Source organism: Xenopus laevis, chromosome 1S, assembly GCF_017654675.1.
Source record: "Xenopus laevis strain J_2021 chromosome 1S, Xenopus_laevis_v10.1, whole genome shotgun sequence".
Taxonomy (NCBI): domain Eukaryota; kingdom Metazoa; phylum Chordata; class Amphibia; order Anura; family Pipidae; genus Xenopus; species Xenopus laevis.
Genome location: NC_054372.1, coordinates 199,947,118 through 199,974,713, shown reverse-complemented (window position 1 = coordinate 199,974,713; position 27,596 = coordinate 199,947,118). Strand labels below are relative to the sequence as shown.

Genomic DNA, 27,596 nt, shown 5'->3' with positions numbered 1-27,596 from the left:
TAGAGGAAGAGGAGGAGCCAGACAGACATGGACCTCCTGAGGGGCAGGGAGTGATTTGAAGAAGAACAGGTAGGAGCAGCCAGTGCCAGGGGCAGAGCCATACAGGCATGTACCTCCTTAGGGGCGGAGGCTATTCAAAAAATGAAAAGAAGGTGGAGCCATACAGACATGTACCTCCTTAGGGGGAGGGGCTATTCAAAGAATAAAAAGAAGGAGGAGGAGGAGCCATATAGGCATTTACCTCCTTAGGGGCGGGGCTATTCAAAGAATAAAAGGAAGAAGGAGGAAGAGCCATACAGACATGTACCTCCTGAGGGGCAGGGAGTGATTTGAAGAAGAACAGGTGGGAGCAGCCAGTGCAGGGGCAGGAGGGGCATTAGAAGTCAGTGCTATTTGGGGCCCAGGGGCAATTCCAAGAAAGAGATAGAGGAAGAGGGAGAGCAATACAGGCATGTACCTCCTTAGGGGTGGGGTTATTGAAAGACTAAAAGGAAGAAGGAGGCGGAGCCTTACAGACATTTACCTCCTTAGGAGTGGAGGCTATTCAAAGAATGAAAGGAAGAAGGAGGCGGAGCCATACAGGCATGTACCTCTGGGGCAGGGGCCATTAGAAGAACAGGTTGGAACAGCCAGTGCAGGGGCAGGAGGGGTCATTTGAAGTCAGTGCTATTTGGGGCACAGGGGCAATTCCAAGAAAGAGATAGAGGAAGAGGCGGAGCCATACAGGCATGTACCTCCTTAGGGACGGGGCTATTCAAAGAATAAAAAGAAGAAGGAGGTGGAGCCATACAGGCATTTACCTCCTTAGGGGCGGGGCTATTTAAAGAATAAAAAGAAGAAGGAGGTGGAGCCATACAGGCATGTACCTCCTTAGGGGTGGGGTTATTGAAAGACTAAAAGGAAGAAGGAGGCGGAGCCTTACAGGCATTTACCTCCTTAGGGCGGAGGCTATTCAAAGAATGAAAGGAAGAAGGAGGTGGGGCCATACAGGCATTTACCTCCTTAGGGGCGGAGGCTATTTAAAGAATGACAGGAAGAAGGAGGCGGAGCCATACAGGCATGTACCTCCTGAGGGGCAGGGAGTGATTTGAAGAAGAGCAGGTGGGAGCAGCCAGTGCAGGGGCAGGAGGGGCATTAGAAGTCAGTGCTATTTGGAGCACAGGGGCAATTCCAAGAAAGAGATAGAGGAAGAGGCTGAGCCATTCAGGCATTTACCTCCTTAGGGGTGGGGGCTATTCAAAGAATAAAAGGAAGAAGGAGGTGGAGCCATACAGGCATTTACCTCCTTAGGGGTGGGGCTATTCAAAGAATAAAAGGAAGAAGGAGGCAGAACCATACAGGCATTTACCTCCATAGGGGTGGGGCTATTCAAAGAATAAAAGGAAGAAGGAGGCGGAGCCATACAGGCATTTACCTCCTTAGGGGTGGGGCTATTCAAAGAATAAAAGGAAGAAGGAGGCGGAGCCATACAGGCATGTACCTCTGGGGCAGGGGCAATGGAAGAACAGGTGGGAGCAGCCAGTGCAGGGGCAGGACAGGTCAAGTCAATTCTATCTAGGGCACAAGGACAATTCCAAGAAGAAGAAGAAGAAAGAGGAGGAGCCATACAGGCATTTACCTCCTTGGGACGGGGGCTATTCAAAGAATGAATAGAAGGTGGAGCCATACAGGCATTTACATCCTTAGGGACAGGGGGCAATTCCAAGAAAGAGATAGAGGAAGAGGTGGAGCCATACAGGCATGTACCTCCTTAGGGGTGGGGCTAGTCAAAGAATGAAAAGAAGGTGGAGCCATACAGGCATGTACATCCTTAGGGGCGGGGCTATTCAAAGAATAAAGGTAAGAGGGAGGCAGAGCCATACAGACATTTACCTCCTTAGGGGCGGGGCTATTCAAAGAATGGAAATGAAGGTGGAGCCATACAGGCATTTACCTCCTGAGGGGCAGGGAGTGATTTGAAGAAGAACAGGTGGGAGCAGCCAGTGCAGGGGCAGGAGGGGCATTAGAAGTCAGTGCTATTTGGAGCACAGGGGTAATTCGAAGAAAGAGATAGAGGAAGAGGCGGAGCTATACAGGCATGTACCTCCTTAGGGACAGGGAGTGATTTGAAGAAGAACAGGTGGGAGTAGCCAGAGGTGGAGCCATACAGGCATGTACCTCCTTAGGGGCGGAGCTATTCAAAGAATAAAAGGAAGAAGGAGGCGGAGCCATATAGGCATGTACCTCTGGGGCAGGAGCCATTGGAAGTACAGGAGGGAGCAGCCAGTGCAGGGGCAGAGCAGGTGAAGTCAGTCCTATCTGGGGCACAGAGACAATTCCAAGAATAAAAAGGAGAAAGCGGAGTAGCCATACAGGCATGTACCTCTTGAGGGGCAGGGAGCCATTCAAAGAAGAGTAGAGCCAACCATGTGATGTCAGGGGTAGGAGGGGCCATTTTTACAGGCTTTAACTACCTGGGGCACAGGGGCAATTGAAAGAGGAGTATGGAGGAAGAGGCGGAGCCATACAGGCATGTACCTCCTTATGGGCAGGGGGTTATTTCATGAAGAAGAGAGAAGACTAGAAAGTTCTAGGAGCAGGAGGGGTCTTTCAGAGACAGCTTTCTACTACCTGGGACACAGGGGCTATTCAATGTACAGAGAAGAGGCGGTGCCATACAGGCATGTACCTCTGGGGCAGGGGCCATTTAATGAGTAAAAAGAAGAAGGAGTCAGAGCCATACAGGCATGGACCTCCTGAGGGGTGGGGGGCTTTTCAAAGAAGAGGAGAGTGGAGCAGACAGTGCCAGGAGCAGGAGGGACCATTGAACACAGGCTTCAACTACCTGGGGCATAGGGGCAATTCAATGAGGAGCATGGAGGAAGAGGCGGAGCCATACAGGCATGTACCTCTGGGGCAGGGAGCCATTTGAAGAATATTAGACAGGACCATGCAGTGCCAGGAGCAGGAGGAGGACCCATTAGAAGACAGATATACTATCTGTGGCAAAGGACAAATTCAAAGAACAGAGAAGAGGAAGAGGCAGACAGGCATGTACCTCCTTATGGGCAGGGGGCTATTGAGAGAAGAGCAGAGCAGACTGTGCCAGTGCAGGAGGACCCATTAGAAGACAGACTTCTACTACCTGGGACACAGGGGCAATTCAATGTAGAGGTAGAGGCAGTGACATACAGACATGACTGACTGGGGTAACAAGGAAGGTTCAAAGTGTCAGATGGTTTGTGAAAGAGGCATCACTGGGGCAGAGATGGTACAGTGAAAGGTCTAGTTGTCTGTTGGTTCAAAGCTGTTCTAGAATGAAGAGAGGAGGCTGCTGATGAGTTTGCAGGAGATGACAAAGATGAAACCATGGTGGAGGTATTCATCATTGACTCTCACTGGCTGACATGATGGTGATGCTGGAGACTTAATAGGAAGAGATGGTGGAGATGTTTGTCATTGAGTCTGACTGACAGACATGATGGTGAAGCTGGAGACTTAATAGGAAGAGATGGTGGAGATGTTTGTCATTGAGTCTGACTGACAGGCATGATGGTGAAGCTGGAGACTTAATAGGAAGAGATGGTGGAGATGTTTGTCATTGAGTCTGACTGACAGACATGATGGTGAAGCTGGAGACTTAATAGGAAGAGATGGTGGAGATGTTTGTCATTGAGTCTGATTGACAGACATGATGGTGAAGCTGGAGACTTAATAGGAAGAGATGGTGGAGATGTTTGTCATTGAGTCTGACTGACAGACATGATGGTGAAGCTGGAGACTTAATAGGAAGAGATGGTGGAGATGTTTGTCATTGAGTCTGACTGACAGACATGATGGTGAAGCTGGAGACTTAATAGGAAGAGATGGTGGAGATGTTTGTCATTGAGTCTGACTGACAGACATGATGGTGAAGCTGGAGACTTAATAGGAAGAGATGGTGGAGATGTTTGTCATTGAGTTGGACTGACAGGCATGATGGTGAAGCTGGAGACTTAATAGGAAGAGATGGTGGAGATGTTTGTCATTGAGTCTGACTGACAGGCATGATGGTGAAGCTGGAGAATTAATAGGAAGAGATGGTGGAGATGTTTGTCATTGAGTTGGACTGACAGGCATGATGGTGAAGCTGGAGACTTAATCATTGGTGGGGGTAGAAAATCGTAGCAGAAAATGTTACCGCTTGTGGAGCTGCAGGTGGTAGTGGCAGTTACTGCATTGCTGTTGAGAAAAAACATTTGTTAAGAATTAGCTTTTTCTATAATTATGATGAAATATGACAGAGCTGCTGTTTCCAAGAAACCCTTAGTGATCTCAGCTGTTGGCTGTGCCTTGGCCTTGCTGCTGATAGTTTTAGTTCCACAGGGACATGGGATGCCCAAAGTCCAGACCTGGAGAAGCCATAAAGATGGTCAGGATTTTGTACTGTGAGTCCCAGGGGGAAGGTGGTCACAGCCGCATGGTTCCAATGTTTATGCAGTGCTTGGCTACCTAATAACAAGTGTAGCCCACAGTAGCACCATAGTGATTGTCCCTTGAATATAGGGAGTATTACAGCTGTTCCCTTCTAAATACATGGAGTGAACCCTAAGCAGCAGCTCCACTGTCTGATCACAAGTGTAACACTGACTCCCTGTTTATTTTGGCTCACAAGTGACTGTGTATTGACAAACTGATTGGCTCTGTAGGGACAGTATATAGAGACAAGTCATAGAGACGGTACCTTTTTTGAGGACGAGGATGTTTCTATCTCCTGTGATGTTGGGCAGGAGACTCATCCGGGGCCTGGACTTCAGATGTTATGAGCCTCTCTAACACACGGAGCCATTTCGGGCCAGATGGAAAGAACTGGCTCGTCCCTGGGTCGTCCCAGATCTTCTTCGCATGCTTCAGGTGCTTTTTGATGCAGCGATAGAGACGCCCAGTACGAGGAGAAGGAGAGGGCAGGTTGGGTTGAGGTTCTTGCCCGGGTGCTGGTGTCTGGGCACCCACAGCCGCTTCCTTCTCTGGAGAGCACAGTTCTGTATGGATAAACCAATCACAGCACAGAATGAACCCACATGGAACTTCCAATAGTCTCACTAACATGTTTATGTGTTATCCAGTACATGGGAATAATGGGTTTAGTTCCCTAATTATCACTGATATAGAATGAATTTACCCGGGGAATAACCTTTTTAGTCGACATTTTGGGTATATCCATAGCAACAGGAGCTCATTTCCCATGGCCCATACCATCTCATTATATTTGTGTGTGTGTGACTAATTGGGAGCTGCCATACTACCTAAGCATGCTATGGTACCCACAGTCAATTTCTTTATTATGATCTGATCCGACCAGTTGGGCTAGTGGCTGCCTACACATGTTTTATTTAATGCTTCATATAAAAACTGAGACTAAACCTCATTCCCAGGTGACTATTGGTTACATAAACTGGATGTAGGATCTTATGTATATATTTCTATATTATAATGAATATACCCTGTATATTATGAATTTTCCCATAAATATTTTCTATATGAATATAAAATATAAGCTTTGGGGAGATAACAAATGAGCCATTCCAATATCGCATGATTAATATTAATAGTGACTATCCCAGCTTGTCCATTTACAGTAGAATAAATGAATGTAAAACCAGGGAAGTTCTAAGTAAAATAAAGGGCCCCTCACCTTCCTTAGCAGGTTGGTTCTCCATTTCCCGCAGATGCTTTTTAATCTGGGCCCTGATGCTCTTGTTAGAGGGCAGCCCAGTAATAAATGGGTGTTTCAGTAGCTCTGCAGCACTCCACCTGGCTTTGGGGTTCTTTTGGAGGCAACATGTAATAAAGGACTGGAAATGCTCTGACCTGGAAAAGCAGAAAAGTGACTCTTAGCTCAGATTAATAAAGAAGTGATTAATAAAGAAGTGATTTCCTCAATGGGATCTTGGAACCTTCATTTCCAACAGCCAAAATACACAGAGACCCATATAGAAAGGCCCCACCCATTGTGTACCCTGAATCACTTTCCCCCAAACTACACACAACTTCCCACCCAATGTATGGCAACTGCTGCAAATACAAGTTTCGGGTCACTATACAGGGTGCCAATGTGACTACGGGCAACCATCAGTGAGTATGGGCAACCATCAGAGTAAGGAATGGCTAGGGGAGAAGGCCAGTTGCCTCAGAGCTACTGTTTAAGGAACAGTCTTTTCCATTGATAGCATTGGTGATGTATATACAGAAATGTGTCTGGATGACTATGGCATTTAACATGTAGATAAAGTATTGGTAGTATGTGGCCTTTAAATCTGGATACGTATAAAAAGCCATGCTGTGTGGCTGGAGAATAGGTGAGTTACTTGTAGCTGACAGTTAAATGATGCCCAGTGATAGTGAGCTGGGAAATAACTCACCAAGCCTTGGGTTTAAGTGCCGGCGCAGGGCTTTTTCGTATGAGCTCTGATGGACAGTCCACATTGGGGTGAGCTAAAAGGGAAAAGAGACATCAGGACCTGCAAACTGCTCATTATACACAGATTCATATGAGTGTTTTACTGATTGCCGCTTAGTACAGCTTGCCCAATCACTGCCCTGGCAAACACTCCTACGGCAGAGCTGGAAGTAGCGCTTACTTACGTGGTTCTCCCTCGGCCATTTCTATTGCGGTTATGCCCAGTGACCAGATGTCGCTCTGCAAAACAAACCAATAGGAGCAGTGTTAGCGGATGATTGACAGGCAGTGCCCGTGCTCTCCCAATGGCAATAAATGAAGTCGAGAAAAGACTCACTTTGGTGTCATATGCCACTGGGCTCCGCTTGATACTCGTGACCTCGGGCGCCATCCAATGGGGCGTGCCATCACACTCTCTGCACATGCCCGTTATTCCGTCTAGTTGGTGGCACAGACCGAAATCAACTGAAATGACAGATTATCCACATGAGGGACAAATTCAGTTTCCCAATAGGATCAAATAAAACGATGGAGAATTCATTTGTATGAAGCAACGGACTGAACTATGAATCCCTCTCAGTCCATATTGACACTTACTCAGTTTGACTTTGGCTTTGGAGCTCAGCATAATGTTCATACTCTTTATATCCCGGTGTATGACCCTGTTCTCATGTAGATGCTTGAGGCCCTGGGGAGATGGAGAAGGGAACGTTCATAAGAATAGAACCAACCAAAGGAAGACATTTAGCCAATAAGAGAAAAGTCCGATCCTAGCGGGGCTCAGAGTGGGTTAAGCTGGACTTACCTTCAGGGTCTCCTTGCAGATGTAACCAATCCAGTTCTCAGGTAGGGATTGGCCCTCGGTGTTCTCAATGAGGCTCTGCAAGGAGCCACCCCCACAGTACTGCAGGACTATCTGCAATAGAAAGAAAAGCTTTAGGAAATAAAGAAGCACCCAGTGGCACCCAGAATGGATATAATATCTCCTTGTAGATCTCTATGGTACCTGAGCACTTACTGCTGTACAACAAGTTCTTACCTCAAGCAGCTCACATGACATCTCTGTGGGCGGGGCTCTGTAATATGCGCCATAGAATGAGGCAAAGTTCTTATGTGTGGCGTATTTCTGGAGGAAATGGAGTTCACTCCATACGGACTCTTCGTCCTGAGGGAGAATAAGAGAAAAGAGTTCAGCTCCCATAAGTCCCACACAAGGGAAAGAGAGGGAGAGAGGAAACTAGAGAGATACGTTACCAGCGAGATGTTAACCACTTTGACCGCCACTTCGCCTCTTCGATGGTGGTGACCCTGTAATACAGACACAAAGGTTTGTTGGGGCTTCTCAGTGATTCAATATAAGATTACAATGACTGCTCCCTCTTAACAAAGGCCATTTGGCTCAATAAAGGGAATCTAATTCCACCCTGTACTTACTGACTGTCAACTGAGACAAAAGTCTGGTATTAGCGGTCTAAACATGCAAATATCACTCAGCTTAAAACAGAAATGAATATAAACTGGAAAAGGGCTCAGAGAAACCCCCTGAGTAAGTTCCCATGAATTCATTTTTGGGTTCAGATCCCCTTTAAAGTGCCCAGAAATATCTTCCCCTTCAATCTAGTTTGGTTCTTGGTGGCCCAGCAAGTTCCTTCTATTGGAGACCAGTCCCTGAAATGTGTAAATGAGGTGTAGGCCAAGAGTGTTTAGTGTATGAAATAAAAGGCAGTTGTTTTCCTTTAGTGCAAAGAACAAGCAGGATATTATGTTGGGAGGGAATCAGGTGCAGAGCAGGGACAGTGACAGCCCCCCATGTTGCACCATCCTCCCCCCAATCTCTAGCTATTTGGTTGGTCCCTTACCTTAAAAACATCACCGGAGCCTCCCTTGCCCAGGTGCTCTCCTTTGGAGACATGACCCTCAGGAGGCTGAAAAAGAAAACAGGGGGTGGTTAGAACTTCTATCAGTGAATTAGTAATTGCATATTTCCAGGAGGGGAAGGTTACAGGGGCTTTTGGGGAGGGTGAGAAATAGAGAGGTGCTATGATAGGAAGGAAAGGCAAGGCTTGGAGGTTCTTATAGCTAGGTGGGGGTGGGGGGAGCAAAAACATTCCCTCCCATCTAGAAGCCCCTACTGTTGACCTTTTCTGCTCACCTTATAAAGCTGGGACAGGGTCTTGGCTTTCTTCCCCTGAAAGAAAAGAGAAAAATCTTCTAAGGTTAAAAGAAGATGAGACAAGAGTGGCCCAGTAACACAATGGGAGCAGCAGGGGATGGGCATAGACTGGAGGGGGATTTGAGCTGTGCAAGGCTTGGCTCCTGTGCTTCATCATAATATATCAATGGTACAACACACTCAGTGTTACACATGAGCCCCCCTTCATGTGAGGAGACACCTGGATATTGGAGCAAACTGGGTTTTCCTGCTCTGTAGCCATAGGGAGCCTGTGTTCTTACCTGTCGGAAGATGTCCCACAAAGGCATTGCGCCTAAACCTCGGGGCTCTTTAGTCACGTCAGCAGATGGGGTTTTAGACGTCACAAAATATGAAATGATGTTATTAGCAGATCTTATTGCTCTCAGTATAATCTCAGATAAATAACTATATAATCGCTTGATATCTCTCGGAGGCAAGTTCACTGTATGGGGAGAAAGAAAGAAGAGATTGTGAGCTCTCAAGAGCCAGGCCCTCCCTGCCATTCACATCACTATATATTGGGGTGACCTGCATGTTCCCATAAATAACCAGCCATCAGTAGGGCCTTTAAGGTCAAGAACACTCAATAGAAGCTTTAGTTAATAAAAACTGATTGTGCCGGGAAAGAAATCTGCTCAATCCAACCCCTAGTCCATAGTGTAGGGTTACATTGGGAATTAGGAAAATTAGGGGGCCATCCCAAATAAATTGACTTGGAATGGATGATGGTGTTCCCCAATTTCAAATTACAGTAGTAGTCAATGGCTTAACCGCTGAAGATCAAAGCTTGGACGGTAGCCGTAGCATTTGAGGCATCAAAGATCATGGAAACAAGACATTTCTCCTGTAAAACCCAACAAAATGTTGTAAGAAATGTAAGTGAACAATTTGATAAGATTTCTATTTGATTTAGATGAGAATTTCTGTTCATTTTGCATAAATATGTGTCCGTGCTCCACTTACCTCTGACAGCAGAAATAAACTGGCCAATCTGTGTTTGTGCCCAACCGACCAAGTTAACTCTGCTGATGATGTCACAACAGCGCCTCATTGTAATCCTGTAATGCTTCGGCCAATCAGAGCTAGCCTGGGATTGATGTCATAATACATAGCTCGTAGCATCACACGCTTACTTCCTACTGAGCTGTGATTGGCTGCAAGGTTAGAGATATGCAAATGAAGCCAAATAACAGTTGGGAGTCAGTACTGGAAAATTGGAAAAGAAACGGTTGAACAAGTCAACAAGATGAAGCCCCACACACACCATGTATCTGTATGTGCATCTGGGATCCTTAGCCTGGGCCCCTTGCTGTTTGCAGCACTATACATCATATGATTTAGGGGATGCTGGGAGTTATAGTATTGGGATAAGGCAGACAGGCAATGGGAACCAGTCAAAGCCATAGAACATGACTAAAATGAGATGGGGAGTCCAATGAGCAAATGATCTTTTATCCATCATTGTATCTATCCCTCCATATGTGCAACCTCCCCTGCTTCCCTACTCTCCCCTCCCAACCATGCTCAGGGTATTAGGAAAGAGCATGTGACCAGTCAAGGCCAATGGTCCAAAAACAAAATGACCAATGGCAGGGATGAAGGCCAGGCAGCACACAGGCAGTATGTTGAATTGTCAGAGGTGAGGATTAGAGATGACACATATTATAACACACACACTCACACAACTGACACCCTCACTTGGGAGCTAGAGAAGGGCCCTAACCCTAAAGCTCCTTCTACTCATTGGTGTAAGTGTGAGCTATAATGTGTGTGCAGCTCTATAAAAGGCTCCCCCAAACATGCCGCAGAAAATCCCCCCTACACACTTATATAATATTATATGTTATATCAACCTTCACTGTGTCTCCTGCTCTTAATCTACCTCTTTGCACTCTCCCACCCACTCACCAACTCACCCACTCCCACCCAATCAGCCATTCCCACCCACTCACCCACCCACAATGGGGGGAGCCTGTGTCTGTAGGAAGGTAAGGGGGGGGACATAGAGGGACCCTGATGTGTTTCTATTATTTGCCTACAGCTCCCAGAATCCCTTGCTGCACGCTGTTTGGCTTCTTTAGCATTTTCTCTAGTAAATGGGATGATCCCTTGCGTTTATTGGAACATTGGGGGCGGGGCAGTATAAGGAAGGAGGAGTCATAATGCGCCTTTTCCTGCCCTCCCCCATGTGCAATTGCCCCAGGTCTGTGCCCCTCACCTGTACAAATCCATGAGGCTGAAGGGGGGCATTTAGTTGACTGGTTCCAAAGGGAATGGGATAAAGAGTTGGGCAAAAAGAAGTGACGAATCAGAAGTCAAGCTGCAAAGTGACCAAGTCCCTGGTGTTTATTGGCTCAAGAAGTGAAACAATGTTTGGGCCCAACACCCCCCAGTCTCTTCATCAGGTAATGAGGGGTCACACTCCCAAAACTACAGCCACTTCACAGGGTCTCAGGTGACAGTTAGGGCTCAGTCACTTTATTGGCAATTGGGGGCTGGGAATATGTTTCATCCACAGAGGGAAATTTGTGCTGATGGGGGTAAAATGATCAGCAGGTCATTAGGGATCAACTTGTAAGAGGGAATAGGCCCAAATCTTCTTGCTTTGCTACTGGGAGGGGGAATAACATTTATAGTTCTGCCTTTATTGTACCAAATACAATTCTGTGGATCACATGTGCTGCTGCCATCAGCTGAGTTGACAAACCGGGGTCACTGACCCCATCTAAAAAAACAAGTGCTCTGTAAGGCTACAAATGTATTGTTATTGCTACTTTTTATTACTTATCTTTCTATTCAGGCCTCTCCTATTCATATTCCAGTCTCTTATTCAATCAATGCATGGTTGCTAGGGGAATTTGGACCCTAGCAACCAGATTGCTGAAATTACAAACTGGAGAGCTGCTGGATAAAATGCTAAATAAGTCAAAAACCACAAATAATAAAAAATGAAAACGAATTACAAATTGTCACAGAATATCCCTCTCTGCGTCCTACTAACAGTTAATTTAAAGGGGAACAACCCCTGTAATATTAATATTGCTAATATTGCCACCCATGTGCTCAAACTGTTATACAAAATATTAAAAAGGGAATGTGTGATCTAGTGCAGTTGTGGAGTTGGCCTGTATATGACACTGCTTTATTTAGTGTTTCACAGGACACACTTGCTTGTTCCTATGATCACAAATCCTGCACTGGGAATAAAGCTCATTACAATTTGTTACAATGTTCTATTGCCCCCACACCAGTTTGATGTTGTAGAGTAAAGGTTTTGCTGAACTACACTTAGCAACACCCTAGAGCAGTGATCCCCAACCAGTAGCTCGTGAGTAACATGTTGCTCCCCAACCCCTTGGATGTTGCTCCCAGTGGCCTCAAAGCAGGTGATTATTTTCGAATTCCAGTCTTGGAGACTAGTGATGGGTGAATTTGCGCCGTTTTGCTTCGCCGGAAAATTCGCGAATATCGCGAAACTGCAAAAAATTCGAGAAATGGCGCCGGCGTCTCGTTCTTGACGCCGGCGAAATTTTTTTTTTGATGCTGGCGAATTTTTTCAGGTGAATTTTCACGGGCGTTTCGCGAATTTATTCGCTGGCGGCGAATTTGCGAGATGGCGAATAAATTCGCCCATCACTATTGGAGACAAGTTTTGGTTGTATAAAAAACAGATGTACTGCCAAACAGAGTCTCAATGTAGGTTGACAATCCACATAGGGGCTACCAAATGGCCAATCACAGCCCTTATTTGGCACCCCAAGAACATTTTTCATGCTAGTGTTGCTCCCCAACTCCTTTTACTTCTGAATGTTGCTCACCGGTTCAAAAGGTTGGGGATCCCTGCCCTAGACTATTCCTTCCATGGTTTGAGCCATTCACTGCTTGAGCACAAGACTTTGGGATCCTTCCCTTTCACAGGTGACACATCTGCTAGCTCCACATTTATATGTGCCCATAATATTTAGTCATGTTTTCTCCTTCCTCTTGCTTTGTACTACGGTGCCAACAAATTTCCCAAAGTGGGGGCACGTCGCGTTACGAATTGACCAGCTTACAGAGGAGGAAGTTTGATACATAGGCTCCTCCATAGAGAGGCTTTTTGGATTTTTACTTTGGGGACGCGCCAACCGATAGGTCTGAACCTTAGATTTGAATAGCCATTCTGTTATAGTTAGGAATTTTAGTGAATTCTTCATCAAATATTTTATATTAACGTTTAGGTACATCACATCTGGTTAAAATCATTTGTTTCAATTTTAGAAATGTTTTAAATAATTTAATAAGCTTAAAATAATCCAAAATAGAAAATTTTCCTAAGAAACTTAAGTACGTGGAGCTTGTTACTTGTTGAAGATATAATGAGATTGTAACCTTTTTTTCAAAGATTTAAAGGGGAAGTAAAGTGTAAAATAGAATGAGGCTAGAAATGCTGTATTTTGTATACTAAACATAAACATGAACTTACTGCACCACAAGCCTAATCAAACAAATGATTTATGCTTTCAAAGTTGGCTACAGGGGGTCACCATCTTGTAACTTTGTTATACATCTTGGCCTGACCCTGACCCTGCACATGCTCAGTGTGGTCTGGGCTGCTTAGGGATCGTCACAAACAAAGCTGCTTGAGTTCTGCATGGCTGGGAAGTAAGGTGGGGGCTCCCCCTGCTGTACATAAGTATGATTGTTTCCCTGCAGAGCAGTTAGGGACCGTCTGACAATTCCTATCCACAGCAGTAAATGAAGGGAGAATTTCACTGCATACAGTCAGGTTTCTTATAAAAACGGTACATATTTTTTAATTAAAGTATATTGGAGATAGGTTTCTTTTTAATTTAAGAATGTAAAAATTGGATTTTATTTTTTTGCCCTTACATGCCCTTTAAAAAGATAAGAAGTAACAAACCAAAAAGGAACAGGAAGCACTGACTGAAACAATTTGTAGATACAAAGTTATAATTACAAAAGATAGTTTTAATAGCGACAGGTATAACAATGTTGTGACAATAGAAATATTTCAGTTTGTTTTCAGTAATGCCATGTGACTTTGGATTTTACAATGTTTTAAAGGCTGTTTCTCGCTAAAGGGTTAAAAAATCCATTTATTGAAATGTAGAGTATCATTTAAAATGTCATTGTCGGTTTAGCGATTTAAAAAGCCGTTAAGTTCTGTGTTAACTATGCCTATGACTACGGATCAGTTGGATACAAAACGCGTCAGGATTTCATGCTTTTAACTTATAAAATGTCTTTTATTATACGAGTGGTTCCAGGAGTGCTTGTCGGTCTTTCTTTGATTCCTCACTCACCCTCTGTTACTGGTTTGGGGCGATGCACCCGGCCACTCACACATTAGGTGAGTGCATTTCCCTATAAACTTAAGTGATGTTGAAGAGCGGGTTTTAATACAAGTGCGGGACCTGGGGTTTCTTATACTCAGGTCAAAAGCTTTGAAGCTCTTGTCGTAGTGTCACTTGTACTAGTATCTTTTTAGATTAAAAAATTGTACTTTTAATGTTCCCACAGTTAGAGACATGGTCTAAGATTTGATCCACAATTCTTTTTTGTGTGCAAACAGACAGGTGCATGATGATGATGACGATGATGATGATGGTGATGATGATGATGGTGATGATGATGGTGGTGTTGATGATAATGATGATTGATGATGATGATGGTGGTGGCGGTGGTGTTGTTGATGATGGTGGTGATGATGTTGATAATAGGGATGATGATGATTGATGATGACAATTATGATGGTGGTGGTGGTGGTGATGATAATGATGATGGTGATGATGATAATAGGGATGATGATGATGATAATTGATGATGATGATGGTGGTGGTGGTGTTGTTGATGATGATGGTGATGATGGTGATAATGATGATGATGATAATAGTAGGGATGATGATGATTGATGATGATGATGATGATGATAGTGGTGGTGGTGATGATGGTGGTGGTGATGATGATGATGATGATGATGAATACATATAGGGGCCTATATGTAAATATCTTACTCCTGTAGCCTGAAATGTTTGGGGACAGGTTGAAGGCATTACTGGGAAATCCTATGAGTAGTAATGAATGAAACTCTTCATAACATTATCTTGATATCCCATCAGTAATAATCCAATGAAAGGACATAGATCCCCCCACCTTCACCCACATGTGTTTCTGTGACATTGTCCTGGGAATGAAGAAGAGGTGCAACATGTCAATGGACTATTTCATTTAGAAGTGGAAAACAGCTTCTCATCCTTGTGATCAGCCCTAGAAATGATTCCTATACTTTCTTCAGCAGGGACTGTGCAATACATGAAGCTTTTACATTTATTGCAGGGACAAAAACAGAAATACAATTCTAAGAGAAATAGAAAAAGTTGGAGTATTAAGAGCAATAGAGGGGGGTGAATAGGCAATTAATTCAGGGAGTTGATATCTACAAAGCATTGTACCGTGGATTAACTAAATACCTATCAATTGCAATTTTAGGAAAAACTGTTGCTTAAAATAATGAATTATAAGGATTACACCTTCTCTCAGAGATATAAGAGTATAGACTGTTACTTGGAGTCACAACTATGATGTCAATGAAAACGTCAGGGCGACCCCTGATTCCCTGTGACCCCAACACTTGTTACCCTGCACTCAAATGACAGAAGAATTAATACTTTTTACACAATAAAAGACAGTGACACTCAGGGTAACTAAAGCAGCTATTTGACTCTTTTATTCACAGCAGGTTTTTTCTTCAAAAATTAAGTGTCAATTATACATAAACTATGAAGTAAACAAAGATCCAATATATCTTATAGGGGGGCTCAGCTCATTTTGCCTGGTCATGTGATTTCAGAAAGAGCCAGCACTTTAGGATGGAACTGCTTTCTGGCAGGCTGTTGTTTCTCCTACTCAATGTAACTGAATGTGTCTCAGTGGGACCTGGATTTTACTATTGAGTGCTGTTCTTATACAGTCATATGAAAAAGTTTGGGAACCCCTGCAGAATAATTTACTCCACTTTCAACAAAAAAGATAACAGTGGTATGTCTTTCATTTCCCAGGAACATCTGAATACTGGGCTGTTTTCTGAACAAAGAGTTTTAGTGAAGCAGTATTCAGTTGTATTAAATTAAATCAAATGTGAAACACTGACTGTGCAAAAAAAATGGGTACTCTTGTAATTTTGGTAATTTGAATGCATGTAACTGCTCAATACTGATTACTGGCAACACCACATTGGTTGGATTAGCTCGTTAAGCCTTGAACTTCATAGGCAGGTGTGTCCAATCATGAGAAAAGGTATTTAAGGTGACCAATTGCAAGTTGTGCTTCTGTTTGACTCTCCTCTGAAGAGTGACAGCATGGGATCCTCAAAGCAACTCTCAAAAGATCTGAAAACAAAGATTATTCAGTATCAGGGTTTAGGGGAAGGCTACAAAAAGCATCTCAGAGGTTTATTAAACTGTCAGTTCCAACTGTAAGGAATGGAATGAGGAAATGGAAGGCCACAGGCACAGTTGCTGTAAAACCCAGGTCTGACAGGCCAAGAGAAATCCAGGAGCGACATATGCGGAGGATTGTGAGAATGTTACAGACAAGCCAAAGATCATCTCCAAAGAGCTGCAAGAAGATCTTGCTGCAGATGCAGGTGTATCTGTACATCGTTCTACAATTCAGCACAATTTGCACAAAGAACATGTGTATGGCAGGGGGATGAGAAGCCCTTTCTGCACTCACACAAACACACTCGCTTGTTCTATGGAAAAGATCATTTACACACAGTCATTTTGGAACAAAGTACTTTGGACTGATGAGACAAAAATGTATTTGCTCATAACAAAAAGCGCTTTACATGGCGGAAGAAGAACACGGCATTCCAAGAAAAACACCTGCTACCGACTGTCACATTTGGTGGAGGTCCCATCATGCTGTGGGGCTGTGTGGCTAGTTCAGGGGCTGTGTGGCTAGTTCAGGGGCTGTGTGGCTAGTTCAGGGGCTGTGTGGCTAGTTCAGGGGCTGTGTGGCTAGTTCAGGGGCTGTGTGGCTAGTTCAGGGGCTGTGTGGCTAGTTCAGGGACTGTGTGGCTAGTTCAGGGGCTGTGTGGCTAGTTCAGGGCTGTGTGGCTAGTTCAGGGACTGTGTGGCTAGTTCATGGGGCTGTGTGGCTAGTTCAGGGGCTGTGTGGCTAGTTCAGGGGCTGTGTGGCTAGTTCAGGGGCTGTGTGGCTAGTTCAGGGGCTGTGTGGCTAGTTCAGGGGCTGTGTGGCTAGTTCAGGGGCTGTGTGACTAGTTCAGGGGCTGTGTGGCTAGTTCAGGGGCTGTGTGGCTAGTTCAGGGACTACTGGGGCCCTTGTTAAAGTCGAGGGTCGGATGAATTCAACCCAATATGAACAAATTCTTCAGGATAATGTTCAAGCATCAGTCACAAAGTTGAAGTTGCGCTGCAGGGGTCGGATATTCCAACAAGACAATGACCTAAACTCACTTGGAAATCTACAAAGACATTTATGCAGAGGGACAAGTACAATATTCTGGAGTCCCCCGACTTGAATATCATGGAAAATCTATGGGATGATTTGAAGCAGACTGTCCATGCTCGGCAGCCATCACATTTAACTGAACTGGAGAGATTTTGTATGGACCAATGGTCACAAATTAGGGATGCACCAAAGTCAGGATTCGGTTCAGGATTCAGCCAGGATTCGGCTTTTTTTCAGCAGGATTCGTATTCGCCGAATCCTTCTGCCCGGCCAAACCGAATCCTAATTTTCATATGCAAATTAGGGACGGGGAGAGAAATCACATGACTCTTTATCACAAAACAAGGAAGTAAAAAATGTTTCCCCCTTCCCACCTCTAATTTGCATATGCAAATTAGGATTCGGTTCAGTATTCGGCCGAATCTTTCGCAAAGGATTCGCGGGTTCGGTCGAATTCAAAATAGAGGCTCAACTAAGTATTGATGTACTATCTCTGTTGGGGTGCCCAAATTTATGCACCTGTTTAATTTTGTTATGATGCATATTTTCTGTTAATCCAATAAACTTTATGTCACTGTTAAAATACAACAGCCAATGATAAACAAAACTCCAAATAATTAAGAGGGGTTCCCAAACTTTTTCATATCACTGTATTTATATAAATTCTGAGGGTTAGAGGGACCAACAGTTTCGGTTTATTCACCCTGGATATGTGTTATTATTCCCTAATTCTCCTGATTCTCAGAAGATTTCTTTCTGTCCAAAATGTAAAGAGCAGAATGTCGATTTTATTTTTCATTATATTTGGCTGTGCCCATTTATTAAAATCTTATGGGAGAAAACTGAGTGTTTTTAGGGATGCGCCGAATCCACTATTTTGGAGGATTTGGCCGAAAACCGAACCCGAGTCTGAATCCTAATTTGCATATGCAAATTAGGGATGGGAAGGGGAAAATGTTTTTTACTTCCTTGTTTTGTGACAAAAAGTCATGCAATTTCCCTCTCCGCCCCTAATTTGCATAAATTAGGATTCGGATTCAGTTCGGACAGAAGGATTCGGCCGAATCCGAATCCTGCTGAAAAAGGCCGAATCCCGAACCGAATCCTGGATGCATCCCTAGTTTTCTTAAATATTCAATTGACTTAGACATTACATTGAGTCCGCAATTTGCATTATTAGATATGAAAGACTCGTTGCAATTGGTAAACAATGTTTTTTTTGTTAATTCTCCAGTTGAAATTTGGGATTTCTGCTGGTTAGTAATGGCGGCCAGTCAGAAATAAAAGGAATTTATCCATAAACTTATGGGGAAAGTCAACTGAAAAGTCAGTAATATAATATAGAGGCATTTACATCATTGCTGATCTATATCTACAAATTAATTCCAACTGGATTCTTAAAACCTATTTGTCGAGCAATGAATTGATAGAAGAGAAACAGGTTGAATTGTTTATCACTTCTTGTTTATTGTTCATGTGAAATGTTTGAACATTATTTATTTATAGATTCACACGTTGTCAATTCATTTTATTGCATAAATTCAATACATTTTGAATAAAAAAAGGATTAGTGGCATGATTTGTGCCATAAAGCAAGACTGGACTGAAGGGTGTCAGACACGGTCACATATTGAGCAGGGGGTGAAATGATGCTTTATGTAAGTATAAATGTAGAAATAAAAAGTACAATCAGTCGCAATTACTATAATAAACAGAAATAAATACAAAAGGCAGATCACCCTGTGCCTTTCCCCTGCCACAAAAGTTAAGTTTAATTTGAAGTTGCCCTCAATATGGTTTTGAAATGAAAAAACACACTGATGCTTGGTGCTCTGCTTCCTGATTGTGGGCTGAACCCCGTCCGTTGTTCATTCACCAGGCCATATTGTTTCTAACAGGCTTCACTCAGCTAAAGGAACTGAGAGCACCACCTGGTGGGTATCCTAGGGCATTGCAGGCCATCAAGCTGAATATGAAATCGTATTAACTCCAAGGCTCACACCATCTGGGCATCACCAACTCAACCTATTTCTTAGTATAAAAAAAGGTGGGATTTTACTCTAATTTGTTTCAGAACATAAAAAAATTCATCAATCATCTTGCAGGGGAAAATAATCAGCTGTATCAATCTGCTGCCATTTACAGGCCATTGCTAAGAACTGCACTATGATAATAACTATAAAGAATAAATAACTGGAAAGTCCCTTATTATGCAGTTCCCTAAATGTACAGTAGATGGCAGCAGATAAATCATGTATTTTTATTTTATTGTATTTTAATAACACAGGGTTGGCCTTTCCTTTTGCTCCGGGGGCAAATAAGAAAATCCCTCTGCCCAATCTGGACCAGGCTCATAACTTGTGTTCGTTGGCATTGGATTGTCAGCCTCATGGGCCTGAAATAGCATCACATTTGTTGTTTTTGTCATGCACTGGGGCCAAATTTGCAATCTGACCCTTCTGTTGTTTCATATCCTCGCGGCCAACACCCCTGGGCTCCCCGGGGGTCGGACCTGGTACAGTCACACCCACGCCCCAGTAGTTAGACTGGTGAGCCCAAGTGATGGGCGGTTGTTTGATAACGAACAAAGAACAATGGAGCTGGGAAGTATTTGCATCAATCTGAATTTTAAAAGAAAGAGGCTGATGTTCTTCTGCTTAGGAAAGATGTGAGAAAGGTTTCTAATTTTATTCCTAAGCAGAAGAACATCAGCCTCTTTCTCCTGACAACTTCCTTGACTACTTGCTGGTCAGACTGGTGGGAAACTGACCAGCAGGTGGCGCTGTTGTAACAAAATTCATTCATATTAACAGTACATGTATCCCTTAATATCTTGGAATAAAAACTAAATAAATAATGGATGTAAATGACAAAAGTGCTTAGAATAGCCCCCCTCGTCAGTTTTTCAGTCACTAATTTTAAAGGTTTACTTATCCTTTAAACACTTTACCCTCAGGTGGATCCTGGCTTGGTTCCTGGTGCACAGATGAAGCAGCTTGAGAATAACAGAAGTCAAGGAGTTGTTTCTTTATTGAGCAAAGCAGGCAGCATGTAGTGAGTGCAGCAGTTGGTACAAATTCACATCAATCCCAGAGATACACTTAATAGATTTTAATACTCACAGGTAGGAAATACAATCCAAAATGATACTGCCACCTACTGGGCAAACCTTGAACTAGATGAAGCTACAGACAACAGATGGGCAGAGCATTGGGCTGATGATTTGCACCCCAGTTTGCCAATCATTTCATGGCTATATCGGAGGAGGAGTTCATGCTTCCAAACCTATAGTCTACCTCCTCTATATCAATGAGATCCTAATAATCTGCACAATCTCTTGTCTTTCCATAGGAACTACAGCTCCATCCGCCCCACCATTAAATTAAAACTGAACTACTCCAAAACAGAAATCACTAAGGACCACCAAATCCAAATGGCAGGGGCTGTCTGAGTAAAACATCTCTAAGCCTCGGGGTCTCTACACAAATAAAAGGGGAACTAAAGAGATATAAAAGGGGAACTAAACCTCAACAAAGACGTAGGGTAGAAATGCTGGAAAAGAGAAAGGTATTTAGGCACAACTTTTCTCCCAAAACAGTCCTGTACCCCATTACTAATTTTTCAAAGCAGCAGCTACGCACCCCTATGCTTTGCTTCTCACCCGCCCAGAGCCCAATGAGCATGTGCAGCGCCACTGACACTAATAAAATCCAAGAGGGGGGCTGCTGTGGATCACATGATCATTATAGGGCTGCTGAACCCCTGCGCTGGTACAGTAAGTACAGTATGTAACATACATTTCTAGCCAGATTCCGTCTTCTATAGGGATGCACCAAATCCACTATTTTGGATTCAGACGAACCAAATCCTAATTTGCATATGCAAATTAGGGGTGGGAAGGAAAAACTTTTTTTACTTCCTTGTCAAGCAATTTCCCGTAGTTTGCATATGTGAATTGGGTTTCGGATCGGGTTCGGCCAAGCAGAAGGATTTGGCCCAAATCTGAATCCTGCGGAAAAAGGCCAAATCCTGTCCGAATCCCAAACCGAATCCTGGATTCAGTGCATCCCTAGTTTTCTTTGGTCTTTAGTTCTTTAGTGTGGTTCCTATGGTTAGTACTCCAACTCCTTACCAACTCAACCCCACATCTGAGCCTCCCTCCCCCATCCAACCTCATCATTTCATCTACCCTCTCCTCAACTGCCCAATCCATCTATTCCTCCCTCTCTCTCGTCCAACCTTACCCAATCTCATCCCAAATCTCATCCATCCTCCCACCAACCAAAACTCACCCCATCTTATCCACCCTCCCACCAACTCAACCCTACAACCCTATCCAACCTAACCCCTTTCATTCTCCCTCCTTCTCAATCCAACCTCACATAAGACCTAACGCGTTTTGTGCCTATTGGGGCACTTACTCATGAGTAAGTGCCCCAATAGGCACGAAACGCGTTAAGTCTTATGTCCTAATAAATTTTTCTACTTTTTATATATTTGTTTCTTTATTATTGGAGGTCCTCACATTCTTTCTGGATACAGTGTTTTGGACTTTGGACTGAGGTGAACTGTGAGTGAATCCTTCGTTACTAATTTAATAACAATTTTGTATTTTTGATTTATTAATTACTTTTTGAGTGGTACCATTTACATTTTCCTTAATGTGGCAGCAGCACAAACTCTGTCTTTATATATGGGGTCTCCCTATTCCCAAACACAGGGCCGCCATCAGGGGGGTACAGGGGGTACGAGTGTACTGGGCCCAGGCCTGAAGGGGGGCCCGGCAGTGCTGAACTTTTGAAAGAGCCAGGGCCCCCCTTGACAGTGCCGAAGCCTGAAGCCGCCTCCTTCCAAAGTCCTGAATGTGGAAATGGCGAAAAGACGAACAGCCGAAGTCCTGAAGTGGCGAAAAGACTCAAAGTCATGAAAGGAGGTGAAGTTGAAGCCCTGAAGCCACGAGTTCAATTCTTCTGAACACAAATGTGGGTTTTTTTAACCCCTGGCCACCAATGTTTTTTTAAAAAATATTCTTTGTTGTCCCAATTTTTTTCAACTTGTAAGGGGGGCCCTGGCCCAATCTTTTTAAAAAAAATATTCTTTGGGGTCCCAACTTTGTTTTTCACTTGTTAGGGGGGGGCCGTAGCACCAATGTTTTTTTTTACTTACCCTGGCACCAATAGATTTTTATAACTTGTGTGTGTGTGGGGGGGTGTTACCTTTTTTAGCGCTGATGACTGTGTGGTCTTTCAACTGTGATGTAGAGTGGGCGGGTCTGGGGTGTGGCTTGGGGCCCGGGGTGGCGAAAAATTTGTTGTATGGGGGCACGTGATTTCTAATGGCGGCCCTGCCTAAACATAATAATTAGCAAATGACCTGCTCATATTAAAGGGACAGATGTCATCATAAAATTCAACACAATTTGTTTGACATAAAGAAATATTAACAGAAAAGAAAGAATCCAGGGTCCCAAATTCATACCAGGAACAGCTGGAGGGCCCTGGTTCTTGTTTCTTTGTGGTGCCCTGTGGGGTCTGTGTGGTCTCTTTTACCCCCGGACTAACCAGCAGTGAAACAGCCCCGTGGGAGCGCAGAGGAATAAATGTGTATATTGTGCTTATAAGAATTATAGATACACAGGCTGATATCAGAGTATGGGGACAAGGGCAGTCAGGTAAATAACTCAGCAGGGACAATGATGCACAGTTTGGATACAGGGGTGACACTGTAGGGGCTGATGGTGCAGGATGAGCTAGAAGGATATAGAGCTGGCAGTGTAGGGGTTAAAGTTGTAGGACGCCCAGGAGGATACAGGACTGGCAGTGCAGGAGTTAATACTAAAAATCAAATTGAGTCATGAAGATCCAATGCTGATACATCAGGGGAACTTGATTGGCAGGTACTTTATCCCCTAGTGTTTCCCCATCAGTGGGGGGGTTAGTGCTTTTCAGCCAGAAATGGTGCAAATCCCCTTCTAGTACAGTCACTAAACCTGCAACTTGTGCAGAACATTCCCTGTGTGTCAGGAGCCAATGAGAAGTCATGAGATGTCTGTCTCCTTATTGGCTGGTACTGCCCAATGTAACTGCCCCTGATAATCTTATTCTCTGGCCTCTCCCTGACCCATTGCCTGGACTTGTATTAACCCTGCTTGTGCCACTCCCTACTGACTGCCCATCATTATCCCCTGCCTGTGCCTTTAAACTGCTGCACAAAGTAGAATTGTCAGTCAGTGCAGCTTTAGGGGCACCCCCAGTAATTAATAGGGAAATAGAAACAATGGGGGGGGCTTGGACTGTAAATCACCTGGCAGGTTAGGGGTTAGTTCTACACAGTGATCTGCTGGCGGCACTGGCAGGGCAGGGGTTAATGGTGCAGCTGGGAGGTGTCCGGCAGGGCAGGGGTTAATGAGCGCAAGGTGAGCTGGGAGGAGGAGAGAGCTGAGCTGCCCGCCAATGAGAATAGAGTCTGTACAGCCAATCAGCGGGCCGCTTTTGCCAAGAGGGGGCGGGGTAAGGGAGGAGCCAAGGCCAATCAGCTGGCAGAGTGAGAGCGCAGGGCACAGTCTCTATTGAGTCTGATTGTGGCCCCCGAGCCGACACGTGAGATCCCTCCCGGCTAAACCGACCGCTCGGCCCAACCCGGAAACTGTCGGGAGGAAACGGAGCCCCCACTCCCCGGAGTCCTTCCCCCTCCCCCATCTACTGACTCCCCCCCTCCCGCCTGGGAAAGTTTGGGGTAAGTCTGGGCTGAGTGGGGGGAGGGGGGAGAGTGTAACACTGACTGACATTGGACTGGGCCACAAGGCTTGCACTCTATCTGCTGCTTCTGTATTCTCTACAGTCTCCTATTTATTCTTATCTCCTGTACTACTGGCACATCTTGTACTGTGGTGCAGGGAGTTGTTTCCCAGGCCCGCCCCTTGCGCAGGGAGTTGTTTCCCAGGCCCGCCCCTTGCGCAGGGAGTTGTTGTCCCAGGCCCGCCCCTTACGCTGGGAGTTGTTGACCCAGGCCCGCCCCTTGTGCAGGGAGGAGGGGGACCTTGCCCGCCCCTTGGGCAGGGAGTTGTCCCAGGCCTTCCCCTTTCGCAGGGAGTTGTTGTCCCAGGCCCGCCCCTTGCGCAGGGAGGAGGAGGGACCTTGCACCCAGGACGTGCCACAAATATTCTAAATCCACAGACTTTGAGGGGGCAGCACTGAAAGGGACAAAATTAGAGATGGGCGAATCTGACCTGTTTTGCTTTTCCGAAAAAAATGTATTGAAGTCTAAGGGTCGACTTTTTATTTATTTTTTTTAAAACATGACAATTTTCTTCACCCATTGGAGTCTATGGGCGTCATTTTCAGGGTGAAACTTGCAAAAAAATGCCAGCACAAATTTAGCACTAGACAAGATAAATGGACCCAATCTTATTGGCAGTCAATGCTTATGGTGTGGTAGGGCCAGCTTTGCAAGCAGTTAGTGCTCAGGGCAGAATAGACCCAACATTATGGGCAGTTAGTGCTCAGGGCAGAATAGACCCAACCTTACAGGCAGTTAGTGCTCAGGGCAGAATAGACCCAACATTATGGGCAGTTAGTGCTCAGGGCAGAATAGACCCAGCCTTACAGGCAGTTAGTGCTCAGGGCAGGCAGAGCTGGGCCAACCCGACTAGGTAACCTGGTTGTCCACGGCGCTGGCTGAGTGTGCGCTCGATTGTGCTTACGCGAAACTTCGATCTGGCGCGAAACAGCGTCCATGCACAGAAGCGCCTTTACACAAAATGTACCATTGGCAGCCCGGGAGAAACAGGTACATGTCTGGCAACGATCCCCAGCTTTGCGCCCTAGACACGTGTCTACTCTCTAGTTATGGCCATGAGGGCAGGATTGGGGCCAGACTTACATAGGGGGCACCCCTAGGCCCACTGACGTTCATCTCCCCGGTCCCCTCCCTTTTATTTGCTCCAATTTTCTTCATCAGGACCAGAGCAATGGGGATTGGCACACGGGAAATTTAAAAATCTCCTGCACCTCCCCAGTATTTGTGAACCAATGTGGGTGTGGCTGGGCAACATGCAGCCCCCTAAAATCCTGCCTCCCTACACCCAGGCCTTGGTGCCCTCTCCACAAATCCGGGCCTGGGGAGGATAAAGCCAATATTATAGGCAGTTAGTGATTGGGGCAGGACAGACCAGAATCTGGGGTCATTTATAAATAGTGGGCAAATTTGCAGCTGGGCAGTAACCCATAGCAACCAGTCAGTGGTTAACTCTTTTCAGTCCACTGCAAGCAGATTAGTCAGAGTAAAGATCTGATTGGTTGCTATCAGTTACTGCCCAGTGCAGATTTGATAAATGAGCAGCAGACAGGGAGTGTTGAAGGGAATATAGAGCCTGTGAGTGAACAACAACAAGAAGTGGGACCCTGTACAAAAGGCAGAGTAATGGAAGGTGGGCAGGGGCAGTGAGACCCTCTGTAGGGAGCCATATAATATAATACAGGCACATGTAGTTTTGTGCTGCTGGGGATTCTGGGACTTGGAGTTGAACAGGAGATGCAGGTTTCCTGTATTGGTGAGGCCTAGCCCACTAAATCTCTCCAGGCTACTTGTGGGGGCTTCTCAGCAGGGTCTGACCCAATGAGCTTGCAATCTAATAACGACTGTAGGACAAAAGCAGACAAGGCCTGGAAAACATGTTGGGGGTATGGTATGTACAGGCAGTTTGGTGAGGTGTATGAGGTTTTATCAGACTCACCAGTGGGACTGAAAAGCTAAAACTCCCATCACCCAGCAGTTTTTGCTGAGGATCCTGGGAGTTCAGCACTAGGCACCCATGGGAGAGGTGGGTTCACTGTGTCTCCCGGGCCTTTGGTACTTGCCTTAGCTGTGGGGGATTGGAGTGAGGATTTTAGCACAGTTTTGGGGTACAGCTGAGTTGGAGCAGATGGCAAGCCTCGCTTTTGATTGCAAGCTCTTGAGACAAGGGTTCATTTATGGTAAAGTTACAGCACCTTCATTTTATTTTATCAGATCACAAATATTAGGGTGAGTAATATTTCTGCTATTGTTTCAGTGTATGTGCCCATGCTTATACCCAGTGCTCTGAGGAAATAGGAGCCCCAGGGTTTGATTTACCCTCTGCAGTGTGTCTCCAACCTGAAGTAGTTATTTGGTTGCCAGGGTCACTCACCCTAGTAACCAGACAGCAGACTGAATGTGAGGCTGAGATTAATATTGTTCTGTTTGTGTATATGCTTCGACTTCCAATTGACTGCCTGGTTCCTGCAGTAAAGCAGCAAAAAAGAAAAAAACAGAACCATAAAAATCAAGACCAACTGCAAATTGTCATAGAATATAATTGTCTGTATATTTGTAGAAATACAAGTGAATTTATTTTCTTCTATCAGAAGTGCATGGACAGGTAGTGGCCCTTTAGCCATGTGCCCAGATGTCCCAGTGGCTGCACAGATCCTATGTGATCCCCATTGTAAGCAGCAGTCCTGTCCTGCTTTATGGCAGCTGAGATTCTAGCTATCTGTATAACAGAACATTCTGTCCCAGTGGCTGCACAGATCCTATCTGATCCCCATTGTAAGCAGCAGTCCTGTCCTGCTTTATGGCAGCTGAGATTCTAGCTATCTGTATAACAGAACATTCTGTCCCAGTGGCTCCACAGATCCTATCTGATCGCCATAGAGAGCAGACGTGTTTGGAGAGAGCTCGTGATTTTTGACAAGGCTTGTGATTTTGACTTACCCAGGCCCTTCTGGGTCTGGGGAGGTTGATTTTTCAGCAGTTTTGTGGCTTATAGCCTTACTTTTCTTTATTTTTATTTTTGACTTTATTTATTTTTTTTGAAAATGGGTAAGAAATTGCCCCCAACTGAGGAAGCTGGGGCAATGAATACCCGAGGAAGGCTGGGATCCAGCAGGCGAGCAGTGAGCCAGAAAGCTGTGGTTGGTGCAGAAAAGAAAATGGCTGCCACTGTAAAGAAAGCAAACAAGAAAGCAAAAGTTTTGCCAAAGGAGGAGGAAGTGGAAGAGGTGTCTGTAGAAAGCGAGGAGGAGGAAGAAAAGCTGTATGAGGTCCCTGAGTCTGGTTTGTCTGGGTTTGCGGCATCTGAGCCCCCTGTGCAATGTGTTGCGGAACTACAACTCTCTGCATCTGGAGCAAAGGTTGGTGAATCCCAAGTTACCTGTGTCCCAGTGAGCACCCCCCAAGGAACAAGCGAGTCCACCATAGCTATGGAGGGAGAAAGTCTTGTGGCCAGCGCAGACTGGAGCCCCTGGTCTGGTATGTGCATCAGTCAGGGAGCAGAGGGGAGCGGTGCTTTGCTGGGGGAAATGGAAAGTACAAGCGGCTGTATAACACACAAGCAGCTGCTGCTATGGACAGTAACCCCCAGCTGAGGAGAAGCAGGACCAGCTGCACTGCTGTAATGGAGGCCGGCCATGTGCTGGGAAGGAGGACGCCATCATTCTGGGACAGCAGAGGACAAGCTGCACAGCAAAGGGAAGAGCTCCGCGC

General features: G+C 45.0%; 1 protein-coding gene across 1 annotated transcript in view; it reads left to right on the top strand.

The window, feature by feature from the left end:
- The first annotated feature begins 23,588 nt into the window (after positions 1 to 23,588).
- LOC121393061 (protein FAM214B-like) overlaps positions 23,589 to 27,596 on the top strand; it is a 31,854-nt gene continuing 27,846 nt past the window's right edge. Inside the window, 1 exon segment of the mRNA XM_041580688.1 lies at positions 23,589 to 23,825. The gene's annotated coding sequence lies outside the window, so the exon portion shown is untranslated.